This window comes from Salmo salar, chromosome 21 (genome assembly GCF_965601325.2).
Source record: "Salmo salar chromosome 21, fSalSal1, whole genome shotgun sequence".
Lineage (NCBI taxonomy): Eukaryota > Metazoa > Chordata > Actinopteri > Salmoniformes > Salmonidae > Salmo > Salmo salar.
Genome location: NC_138311.1, coordinates 43,633,543 through 43,646,304, shown reverse-complemented (window position 1 = coordinate 43,646,304; position 12,762 = coordinate 43,633,543).

Genomic DNA, 12,762 nt, shown 5'->3' with positions numbered 1-12,762 from the left:
TAAAGAAGGACAGTTTTATTGCTTCTTTTTTCAGCTATGCTAACATTCTTGCAAAAGGGTTTTCTATTGATCAATTAGCCTTTTTGAAATTATAAACTTGGATTAGCTAGCACAACGTGCCATTGGAACACAGGTGTGATGGTTGCTGATAATGGGCCTCTGTATGCCTATGTAGATATTCCATTAAGAATCAGCTGTTTCCAGATACAATAGTAATTTACAACATTAACAATGTCTACACTGTATTTCTGATCAATTTGATGTTACTTTAATGGACAATGTGTTTTTCTTTAAAAAACAAGGACATTTCTAAGTGACCCCAAACTGTTGAACTGTAGTGTATATCCATGTAGATAAGGGTAAAGTGACTGTGCATGTTATTCCTCACATCACTATTTCTATAAACATTTTGTTATTTTTATTTGACCTTTATCTCAACTCTACATTGTTGGAAAAGGACCCATAAGTAAGCAAGTCACTGTTAGTCTAAACCTGTTGTTAACGAAGTGATTTGATTTAAAACACACATAATACTGAGAACAGGGCTGAGGAAGTCAGAGCACCAGAGCAGGTCAGCATTGTGTCCATTCACACACAACTGTAACTTATTTTTGAAGCAGTAAATCTTTACATGATCCTTGTTTAACTAAGTTACAGATGAATAGCGCAGTGGCAGTGCTGCTGGGTAAGACATTGCGGTTGGTTTGATCAGTAGGATGTATTAAGATAAACAGACAGGAAGACAATAAGTGACAGAACTCCGTTCACCTCCGACACCTGAAGAGAGGACACAGTTCATACTGTAGCACAGTTCCGGTGCTGTGTTGAATCACAGAAAGGGGGTCAATCATTCACTGATAGCTTATTACGGCATAACAACTCCTTGTCTGCTTTTTCTCTCTACTCTCTGTCAACAAATCAACTAATCAATCAATTTGATTTACTGACACAATTCTCACTCAGTCTGATGAAGGAGCTTCTGCTGCTTTACCAAGGCCTCCCAACCCAGCACATCAACACATAAACATGGGCATGCAGCATACACACACGGTCTTCAATACTCATCAGCACAAGTTGCCACATGATGGGCTTCTTCCGCTGAAACAGTTTAACAGCTGACGGACCTACTGTACAGTACAGTAACACACACACAACCACTGCAACTGAGAAAGGTAGATAGATGGAAGAGAATGACGCGGGAGGAGAGGAGAGATCTACTGTCCAGATTAATGAGTGACCCTTCAGGCTCAGCTTCCAGGGACCTCTGCTGTTTAGCCTGTGACCTTTGACCTGGCTCCAGTCTGTGTGTCAGTCATTAGGACAAACAGTGACATTAGGAACTCTGTACTGTGACCAAAGGTGACTCTGGGAATCATGGGGGTTGAGGACAGGAATAAAGAACAGCAAAACATGAGGGTTAGGGTTCAGGTTAAGGTTCGGCTTAAGGTTATGCTGTCTAGTCCACAAACTGAGGATTACATTGTTATTGAAATGTATGATAGGATAGTATTTTTTCACATGATAAATATATTACTGTGTGAAAGAACCATTTTACAGCGATGTGTATATCACACTGTGTGTGTGTGTGTGTGTATGTGATTCTCCCCAGCAGTGCATAGGAGGGTGTGTATTAGCTCACCTGTGTACCACCACAATACCTCCCATCCCGTCTGTCACGCTCAATTAGCCATCACTGGGCACGTGCAGCGTGACCTCCTACCCCGCCCCTCTCCCCTTCTGATTGGCAGATGGCCGCAGTGATATCATTGAGTCTCTGTCTCCCTGGTAGCCGTCTGCAGATGGAGAAGCAGATATCATTCACACACACACATCTAGCACATCAGTGGGCTGGTTTCCCATCTATGGTGATATGGTGAACTTCGCTGGGCAGTGGGTAAGGGCACATAGCTGCCACACACAGACTGGCACAGTGACAGAGCAAAGTTTAAGTATGAAATGATTTCCCACACGTTTCGGTTGGGACATGGTCAAGGACAGGCTGTACCCCTGGAGGGAGGGCTGGGGGAAGTTAGACACACAACTGGCACAAACACTGGCACACTGACACAGCTTACAGAAAACTCTACTTCATGAATATGATGACATTTGAATATAAACATGATATGATGTCCCATACTTTATAAAAACATACTGTCTGACTCACTGTTCATATATCACATCATTCAATGTTCTAGAACAGAGCCAAGACTCCAAGTTCCAAGACTCCAAGTTCCAAGACTCCAAGTTCCACTCCTCTACCAGAAGTGAAATGTTAAGTTGAAGGGCCAGATGACATCATAGGTCTGAGTGACATGTTGTGATTATGGACTGTGTGGGGCTGTACAATATGTGACATTGGATAACTAGATAAAGGAGAGAAAAATCTATTGTGGGTAGAATTGGATGGAGAAAGAGTGGCTCAGGGCATAGTTTAAGAATGGAATGTGTGGACCAGTTGGTGACCAATAGTGAATCAGAGGTCCAGTGTGTAAGGAATGAGATTAGTTAGAACATGACACTCTATACAAGAAAAACAAACTAATCTCAATTATGACTCTGAGACAAATGAATCAATAATAACACATACTATATCACCCATATTATAAATAAAAACATGGACTCAGTCACACCACTTCTCCACCGCTCCACCACTGGTGTCATAGCCAAACGAAATAAACCCTCCCCATGTGTCCAGATCAGTAATTGTGTTGTAATGGGTATGTTTGAAGCCTTTCTGGTGCGTAAACAGGCCGAGGAAGTATTTAGGACCGTATTCACACACACACACAAACCACACACCAACCGCCCCTCTCCTGGCCTCCCAGACAACTGCAAACAATTAGTCAAATTAGTGGCTCCCCCATCGCCATCAAGAAACCTGCTTGTTTGTCATTTAATCGAAGCGAATGTCAAAACAGTCAAGTCTTGAGAGAAACAAGATGCGTTGGTGAGATGAAATTGAAACTGTCAGCCAGCTCAGAATATTAACAGTGTTTGTTTAATAGCCTGTGACCAACAACTGTGTATGGAAGGGAAAGGAGGGAGGGATACAGAGTGAGGGAGAGGGGGGACAGGAGGGAAGGAGGGAGGGAGAAAAAGAGAAAACAGAAATAAAATTATGTATTTTATTTATTTAGTCTCTTGCTTGTTTCTGTCACTCCATCTCTTAGCAGTGCCCTGGGATCCGTGCCTCCTTTCAAATTCATTATAAAAGCTTTTTGCTAACTAAATAGAGAAAAAACAACACATTTATCTCCTTGCATCCCCCCCTCCTCTCCCTCCTCCCGCCCGCTCTCCCCCTCCTCTCCCCCCTCCCCCTCCTCTCTCTCCCTCTCCCCTTCTCCCCTCCTCTTCTCCCCCTCCTCCTCCTCCTCCTCCTCTCCCTCCTCCCGCACTCCCCCGCCTTCTCCTCCCCCCCACCCTCCTCTGACAATGTATAAATAAACTGGAGTGACCTGATTGAGATGTAAAAGGCTGGGACCCATACGTTACAGTGATACATTAACACCAGTAGTCTTTCTACTAACCCAACCCACGGCCCTGGGACGAGGGGAAGGGTAGAACAACTGTACCTCCCCACCCCCTACCTCGCTCCCCCTCGTCTCCATCTCTATATGCCGTCTATCACCATGTCCATCACCATGTCCAACCAATCAAAGGTGATGCCACGAACAACATTGGCCAACCACAACTTTTCACTGTAGGGACATTAGGGTACTTTATTGTGGTTTATCCTAATCTCCACTTACATCTCTGTGGGTCTACAGACAATTATATCAATATAGAGTAGTCCAAGGTTCCTCTTAAGAAAGTTAAAAGCTCACAAACTTTTTGTGAGAAAATATCCAATACATGAACATGCCCTATTATAGCACTGTATGTGCATCATCTATGAACACAGGAAATAATACCAAGCAGCTCAATGGATAGAACTGGTCAGGCACCAGCACAAATACAACTAATGGGTTGTGTGGAGCGGGCATCATCTGAATTACAGGTCTAGTAGATGATAAGCTGCTGCTACTGTAAGGGATCCACAGAGAACCAGAGAGCTGTAATAATAGCTGAGACAGATGGAGACACCCAGACGCAGACAGACCCACACTGACCCAGGCAGAGCCACACTGACCCAGGCAGAGCCACACTGACCCAGGCAGAGCCACACTGACCCAGACAGACCCACACTGACCCAGGCAGAGCCACACTGACCCAGACAGACCCACACTGACCCAGGCAGAGCCACACTGACCCTGGCAGAGCCACACTGACCCAGACAGACCCACACTGACCCAGGCAGAGCCACGCAGAGCCACGCAGACCCAGGCAGAGCCACGCAGAGCCACGCAGAGCCACGCAGAGCCACGCAGACCCACGCAGAGCCACGCAGAGCCACGCAGAGCCAGGCAGAGCCACGCAGACCCAGGCAGAGCCAGGCAGAGCCACGCAGATCCACGCAGAGCCAGGCAGACCCACGCAGAGCCAGGCAGAGCCACGCAGACCCAGACAGACCAACGCAGACCCAGGCAGAGCCAGGCAGAGCCACGCAGAGCCAGGCAGAGCCACGCAGACCCACGCAGAGCCAGGCAGAGCCACACAGACCCACGCAGAGCCAGGCAGAGCCACGCAGACCCAGACAGACCAATGCAGACCCAGACAGACCCACACCGACCCAGGCAGAGCCAGGCAGAGCCACGCAGAGCCAGGCAGAGCCACGCAGACCCAGACAGACCAACGCAGACCCAGACAGACCCACACCGACCCAGGCAGAGCCAGGCAGAGCCACGCAGACCCAGGCAGAGCCACGCAGACCCAGGCAGAGCCAGGCAGAGCCATGCAGACCCAGGCAGAGCCATGCAGACCCACGCAGAGCCATGCAGACCCAGGCAGACCCAGGCAGACCCAGGTGAGCTGACTACCCGGCGCTAGGTGCTGAGGGTTAACCACTGGACACAGCCACAGCAGACACACGCACACACACACATTTGCAGACAGACAGACAGACATGCAGGCACTACCTATCAACCTATCAGCCAATCAGCCGCCAGTCTGCAACAATAATCCCACCGCTATCAGCCCTCTAATTGGATCAGCAGTACTAATGTGATTACAGCAGGCATATTTATTTACATAATAATTATTACTGCCATCCCACAGGAGCCAGGGCAGAGAGATCTGGAGAGGAGGGAGGGCGGGAGAGACATGAAGAAGAGGGAGGGAGGGAGGGAGATACATGGAGAAGAGGGGAGGGAGGGAGGGACATGGAGAGGAGGGAGGGACATGGAGAGGAGGGAGGGCGGGAGAGACATGGAGAGGAGGGAGGGAGGGAGGGAGGGAGGGAGGGAGGGAGGGAGGGAGGGAGGGAGGGAGGGAGGGAGGGAGGAGGAGGGAGGGAGGGAGGGGGAGGGACATGGAGAGGAGGGAGGGAGGGCGGGAGAGACATGGAGAAGAGGGAGGGAGGGAGGGAGGGAGGGAGGGAGGGAGGGAGGGAGGGAGGGAGGGAGGGAGGGAGGGAGGGGCGGGAGAGACATGGAGAGGAGGGAGGGAGGGAGGGCGGGAGAGACATGGAGAAGAGGGAGGGAGGGAGATACATGGAGAAGAGGGAGGGAGGGAGGGAGGGACATGGAGAGGAGGGAGGGCGGGCGGGAGAGACATGGAGGGAGGGAGGGAGGGAGGGAGGGAGGGGAGGGAGGGAGGGAGGGAGGGAGGGAGGGAGGGAGGGAGGGAGGGAAGGAGAGGACATGGAGAGGAGGGAGGGAGGGCGGGAGAGACATGGAGAAGAGGGAGGGAGGGAAGGAGAGACATGGAGAAGAGGGAGGGAGGGAGGGCGGGAGAGACATGGAGAGGAGGGAGGGAGGGAGGGCGGGGAGAGACATGGAGAAGAGGGAGGGAGGGAGGGAGATACATGTTGAAGAGGGGAGGAGGAGGGAGGGAGGGAGGGGGAGGGAGGGAGGGAGGGAGGGAGGGAGGGAGGGAGGGAGGGAGAGGACATGGAGAGGAGGGAGGGATGGCGGGAGAGACATGGAGAAGAGGAGGAGGGAGGGAGAGGGAGGGAGGGAGGGAGGGAGGGAGGGAGGGAGGGAGGGAGGGAGGGAGGGAGGGAGGGAGGAGAGGGAGATGGATGTGTGTTCTCAGGGAGAGAGAGAGATGGATGTGTGTTCTCAGGAGAGAGAGAGAGAGAGAGAGATGGATGTGTGTTCTCAGGAGAGAGAGAGAGATGGATGTGTGTTCTCAGGAGAGAGAGAGAGATGGATGTGTGTTCTCAGGAGAGAGAGAGATGGATGTGTGTTCTCGGGAGAGAAAGAGATGGATGTGTGTTCTCAGGAGAGAGAGAGAGATGGATGTGTGTTATCAGGAGAGAGAGAGATGGATGTGTGGTTCTCAGGAGAGAGAGAGATGGATGTGTGTTCTCAGGAGAGAGAGAGATGTGTTCTCAGAGAGAGAGAGAGATGGATGTGTGTTCTCAGGAGAGAGAGAGATGGATGTGTGTTCTCAGGAGAGAGAGAGATGGATGGATTGGATGTGTGTTCTCGGGAGAGAGAGAGATGGATGTGTGTTCTCAGGAGAGAGAGAGATGGATGTGTGTTCTCAGGAGAGAGAGAGATGGATGTGTGTTCTCGGGAGAGAGAGAGATGGATGTGTGTTCTCGGGAGAGAGAGAGAGATGGATGTGTGTTCTCGGGAGAGAGAGAGATGGATGTGTGTTCTCAGGAGAGAGAGAGATGGATGATGTGTGTTCTCAGGAGAGAGAGAGAGATGGATGTGTGTTCTCAGGAGAGAGAGAGAGATGGATTGTGTGTTCTCAGGATGAGAGAGAGATGGATGTGTGTTCTCAGGAGAGGAGAGAGATGGATGTGTGTTCTCAGGAGAGAGAGAGATGGATGTGTGTTCTCAGGAGAGAGAGAGATGGAGTGTGGTGTTCTCGGAGAGAGAGAGAGATGGATGTGTGTTCTCAGGAGAGAGAGATGGATGTGTGTTCTCGGGGAGAGAGAGAAGAGAGATGGATGTGTGTTCTCGGGAGAGAGAGAGAGATGGATGTGTGTTCTCGGGAGACTCACTACGTTTATGTTGAGTACATTGAAGTTGTCCCAGGCCTGGGTTTGGTTGCTGTTAAATGCTGCTTAATCATGGAGCTCCTAACCCAGGGCCATTATATCAGCATTGAGCTGCAGCGTTACACACTGGACCGTCAGCCACAGGTCCGAACACACACACACACAGGACCAAAACAAACCCCCCTTTTGTTAATAACCCTCCATTAATCAGATCCATTACAGCCACTGGACCAGAGAGAGAGAGAGAGAGAGAGAGAGAGGAGAGAGAGAGAGAAGAGAGAGAGAGAGAGAGGAGAGAGAGAGAGAGAGAGAGAGAGAGAGAGAGAGAGAGAGAGAGAGAGTGTGTGTGTGTGTGTGTGTGTGTCTAGACATGGGCGGAACAGGAACCACATGGCCTGCCTAAAGAGCCCCAGAGGAGAGTTATGGGCTATAAAGCTGAAGGGCTGTAACTCAGTGATGGACCCGACGGGTGTGTGCTGCTATCTCCCTCCCTGACATCACAAAGGCGCATCAGGGCCAAAACACTGTCCTAATGGGGGGGTTAATCAAAGTATCTGGCACAACTCCATTGTTCTGAATGACCACTGACTCCCTTTGTAAGTGCTTTACCACTACTTTGCCTCAGTACCGTAGTGAATACAAATTTAGGAAACATCTCATTGTAAAAAAGGCTTGTTTTAACTGTAAGTGAAAACAACAACTACGTGGAAATGAATGATGGATAAATGTTCCATGGTTCTGGAAAGACCTCGTGAGCTCTGGGGAGACCTCGTGGCTCTGGAGAGACCTCGTGGTTCTGGAGAGACCTCGTGGCTCTGGGTTCGACCTCGTGGCTCTAGGGGAGACCTCGTGGCTCTGGAGAGACCTCGTGGCTCTGGGGAGACCTCGTGGCTCTGGAGAGACCTCGTGGCTCTGGAGAGACCTCGTGGCTCTGGGGAGACTCTCGTGGCTCTGGAGAGACCTCGTGGTTCTGGGGAGACCTCGTGGCTCTGGGGGAGACCCTCGTGGCTCTGGGGAGAGACCTCGTGGCTCTGGGGAGACCTCGTGGCTCTGGAGAGACCTCGTGGCTCTGGGGTGAGACCTCAGACCTCGTGGGCTCTGGGGGAGACCTTGTGGGTTCTGGAGAGACCTCGTGGCTCCTGGGGAGACCCTCGTGGTTCTGGGGAGACCTCAGACCTCGTGGCTCTGGTGGAGACCTCGTGGTTCTGGAGAGAGACCTCGTGGCTCCTGGGAGACCCTCGTGGCTCTGGGGAGACCTCAGACCTCGTGGCTCTGGGGAGACCTCGTGGCTCCTGGGAGACCTCCTGGTTCTGGGGAGACCTCGTTGCGCTCTGGAGAGACCTCGTGGCTCTGGAGAGACCTCGTGGGTTCTGGAGAGACCTCGTGGCTCTGGGGGAGACCTTGTGGACTCTGGGGAGACCTCGTGGCTCTGGAGAGACCTCGTGGCTCTGGGGGAGACCTCGTGGGCTCTGGGGAGACCTCGTGGCTCTGGAGAGACCTCGTGGCTCTGGGGAGACCTCAGACCTCGTGGCTCTGGGGGAGACCCTTGTGGTTCTTGGAGAGACCTCGTGGCTCCTGGGAGACCTCGTGGTTCTGGGGGAGACCTCGTGGCTCTGGGGAGACCTCGTGGTTCTGGAGAGACCTCGTGGCTCCTGGGAGACCTCGTGGCTCTGGGGGAGACCTCAGACTCGTCGTGGCTCTGGAGAGAGACCTTGTGGTTCTGGGGAGGACCTCGTGGGTTCTGGGGGAGACCTCGTGGCTCTGGGGAGACCTCGTGGTTCTGGAGAGACCTCGTGGCTCCTGGGAGACCTCGTGGGCTCTGGGGAGACCTCAGACTCTCGTGGCTCTGGGGAGACCTTGTGGTTCTGGAGAGACCTCGTGGCTCCTGGGAGACCTCGTGGTTCTGGGCGAGACCACGTGGCTCTGGGGAGACCTCAGACCTCGTGGCTCTGGGGAGACCTTGTGGTTCTGGGGAGACCACGTGGCTCTGGGGGAGACCTCAGACCCTCGTGGTTCTGGGGAGACCTCGTGGTTCTGGGCGGAGACCACGTGGTTCTGGGGAGACCTCAGACCTTCGTGGTTCTGGGGAGACCTCGTGGTTCTGGGGAGACCTCGTGGTTCTGGGGAGACCTCGTGGTTCTGGGGAGACTTCGTGGTTCTGGGGAGACCTCGTGGTTCTGGGGAGACCTCGTGGTTCTGGGGAGACCTCGTGGCTCTGGGGAGACCTCAGACCTCGTGGCTCTGGAGAGACCTTGTGGTTCTGGGGGAGACCTCGTTGGTTCTGGGGAGACCTCGTGGGCTCTGGGGAGACCTCGCTTGGTTCTGGAGAGACCCTCGTGGCTCCTGGGAGACCTCGTGGCTCTGGGGAGACCTCAGACCTCGTGGCTCTGGGGAGACCTTGTGGTTCTGGAGAGACCTCGTGGCTCCTGGGAGACCTCGTGGTTCTGGGGAGACCACGTGGCTCTGGGGAGACCTCAGACCTCGTGGCTCTGGGGAGACCTTGTGGTTCTGGGGAGACCACGTGGCTCTGGGGAGACCTCAGACCTCGTGGTTCTGGGGAGACCTCGTGGTTCTGGGGAGACCACGTGGTTCTGGGGAGACCTCAGACCTCGTGGTTCTGGGGAGACCTCGTGGTTCTGGGGAGACCTCGTGGTTCTGGGGAGACCTCGTGGTTCTGGGGAGACCTCGTGGTTCTGGGGAGACCTCGTGGTTCTGGGGAGACCTCGTGGTTCTTTTCTTTTCCAACCTGCATGTTTTCTATGTTGTTTTTATTATTCCCTTCCACTACTTCACATTTCCTTCTACTCTTTAGTTTGTTTGTTCATACTATCCTATCAATCTCTCTCCCTCCATTCCCCTCCTTTCCCCCATCTCTCTCCCTCCATCCATCCATCCTATCTGTCTCTCTCCAGTCTGTTAGTGACAGAGACAGGGCTCTTCATAACAGATAAAGCAGCTAATGTCATTAATTATAAACCAATATGTTACTGGGGGCCTCCTGGGGCTCCTGGTCCAACACTGGCATCTGGTCCAGTCTCCCAGGGAGGGAGAGAGGGAGGGAGAGGGGTAAAGAGGGATGGAGAAATAGAAGGAGAGAGGATAGGGAAATGGAATGAGAGAGGGAAGGGGAGAGAGGGATGGGGAGAGGGAGAGCGGAATGGGGAAAGAGGGATCGGAGAGAGAGGGATGGATGGGAGAGAGGGGTGGGGGAGAGAGGGATTGGAGAGAGAGAGGGAGAGAGGGATGGGGAGAGATGTAAGAGAGGGAGAGAGGGATGGGGAGAGATGTAAGAGAGGGAGAGAGGGATGGGGAGAGACGTAAGAGAGGGATGGGGGAGAGACGTATGGGGAGAGATGGAGAGACGTATGGGGAGAGATGGAGAGACGTATGGGGAGAGATGGAGAGACGTATGGGGAGAGATGGAGAGACGTATGGGGAGAGATGGAGAGATGTATGGGGAGAGAGGATATGGAAGTGGAATGAGAGAGGGAAGGGGGAGAGAGGGATTGGAGGGAGAGAGGGATGGATGGGGAGAGAGGGCGAGACGTATGGGGAGAGAGGATATGGAAATTGAATGAGAACAGGGAAGGGGGAGATATAGGTAGAGAGGGATTGGAGAGAGGGAGGGAGCGAGGGATGGAAGAGCGGGATGGTGAGAGATGTGAGAGAGGGATGGGAAGAGAGGGAGAGAGGGATGGGGAGAGAGGGAGGGAGAGTGGAGGAGGAAGGAATACTTATTTCTGGGTCTGGGAGAGAGGTTGACAGCAGAGCGGTTGACAGCAGAGAGGTTGACAGCAGAGAGGTTGTCAGCAGAGAGGTGTCAGCAGAGAGGTTGACAGCAGAGAGGTTGACAGCAGAGAGGTTGACAGCAGAGAGGTTGACAGCAGAGCGGTTGACAGCAGAGCGCCGTTGACAGCAGAAAGGTTGACAGCAGAGCGGTTGACAGCAGAGAGGTTGTCAGCAGAGAGGTTGACAGCAGAGAGGTTGACAGCAGAGAGGTTGTCAGCAGAGCGCTTGACAGCAGAGCGGTTGACAGCAGAGAGGTTGACAGCAGAAAGGTTGACAGCAGAGCGGTTGACAGCAGAGAGGTTGACAGCAGAGAGGTTGACAGCAGAGCGGTTGACAGCAGAGAGGTTGACAGCAGAGCGGTTGACAGCAGAGAGGTTGACAGCAGAGAGGTTGACAGCAGAGCGGTTGACAGCAGAGCGGTTGACAGCAGAGAGGTTGACAGCAGAGAGGTTGACAGCAGAGCGGTTGACAGCAGAGCGGTTGACAGCAGAGAGGTTGACAGCAGAGCGCTTGACAGCAGAGAGGTTGACAGCAGAGCGGTTGACAGCAGAGAGGTTGACAGCAGAGCGGTTGACAGCAGAGCGGTTGACTGCAGAGCGGTTGACAGCAGAGAGGTTGACAGCAGAGAGGTTGACAGCAGAGCGGTTGACAGCAGAGCGGTTGACAGCAGAGCGGTTGACAGCAGAGAGGTTGACAGCAGAGCGGTTGACAGCAGAGCGGTTGACAGCAGAGCGGTTGACAGCAGAGAGGTTGACAGCAGAGCGCTTGACAGCAGAGAGGTTGACAGCAGAGCGGTTGACAGCAGAGAGGTTGACAGCAGAGCGGTTGACAGCAGAGCGGTTGACAGCAGAGAGGTTGACAGCAGAGAGGTTGACAGCAGAGCGGTTGACAGCAGAGCGGTTGACAGCAGAGCGGTTGACAGCAGAGAGGTTGACAGCAGAGCGGTTGACAGCAGAGCGGTTGACAGCAGAGAGGTTGACAGCAGAGCGGTTGACAGCAGAGCGGTTGACAGCAGAGCGGTTGACAGCAGAGAGGTTGACAGCAGAGAGGTTGACAGCAGAGAGGTTGAAGTGACATGTGGTCCTGTCAGTGGGAGGCAGGTGGTGATACAGTGTTTCTGGGTGGGTGTGGTATGGTTCACACCACTGACCAACTGTCAACAAACAGCACTACTGTCAACAAACAACAGCACTACTGTCAACAAGAAGAGTAGAAGAATAGATTTCCATGAGTCAAAAACAAAAAACTACACTAGACAGACAGACAGACAGACAGACAGACAGACAGACAGACAGACTCATCCGAGCCACTGCCTGTTCACCCCGCTATCATTCAGAAGGCGAGGTCAGTACAGGTGTATCAAAGCTGGGACCGAGAGACTGAAAAACAGCTTCTATCTCAAGGCCATCAGACTGTTAAACAGCCATCACTAGCACAGAGAGGCTGCTGCCTACATACTGACTCAAATCTCTAGCCACTTTAATAATGACAAATTTGATGTAATAAATGTATCAGTAGTCACTTTAAACAATGCCACTTTATATAATGTTTGCATTCCCTACATTACTCATCTCATATGTATATACTGTACTCTATACCATCTACTGCGATCTTGCCTATGCCGTTCGGGCATCGCTCATCCATATATGTATATGTGCAGTCGTGGCCAAAAGTTCTGAGAATTACACAAATATTAATTTCCACAAAGTTTGCTGCTTCAGTGTCTTTAGATATTTTTGTCAGATGTTACTATGGAATACTGAAATATAATTACAAGCATTTCATAATTGTCAAAGGCTTTTATTGACAATTACATGAAGTTGATGCAAAGAGTCAATATTTGCAGTGTTGACCCTTTTTCAAGACCTCTGCAATCCGCCCTGGCATGCTGTCAATTAACTTCTGGGCCACATCCTGACTGA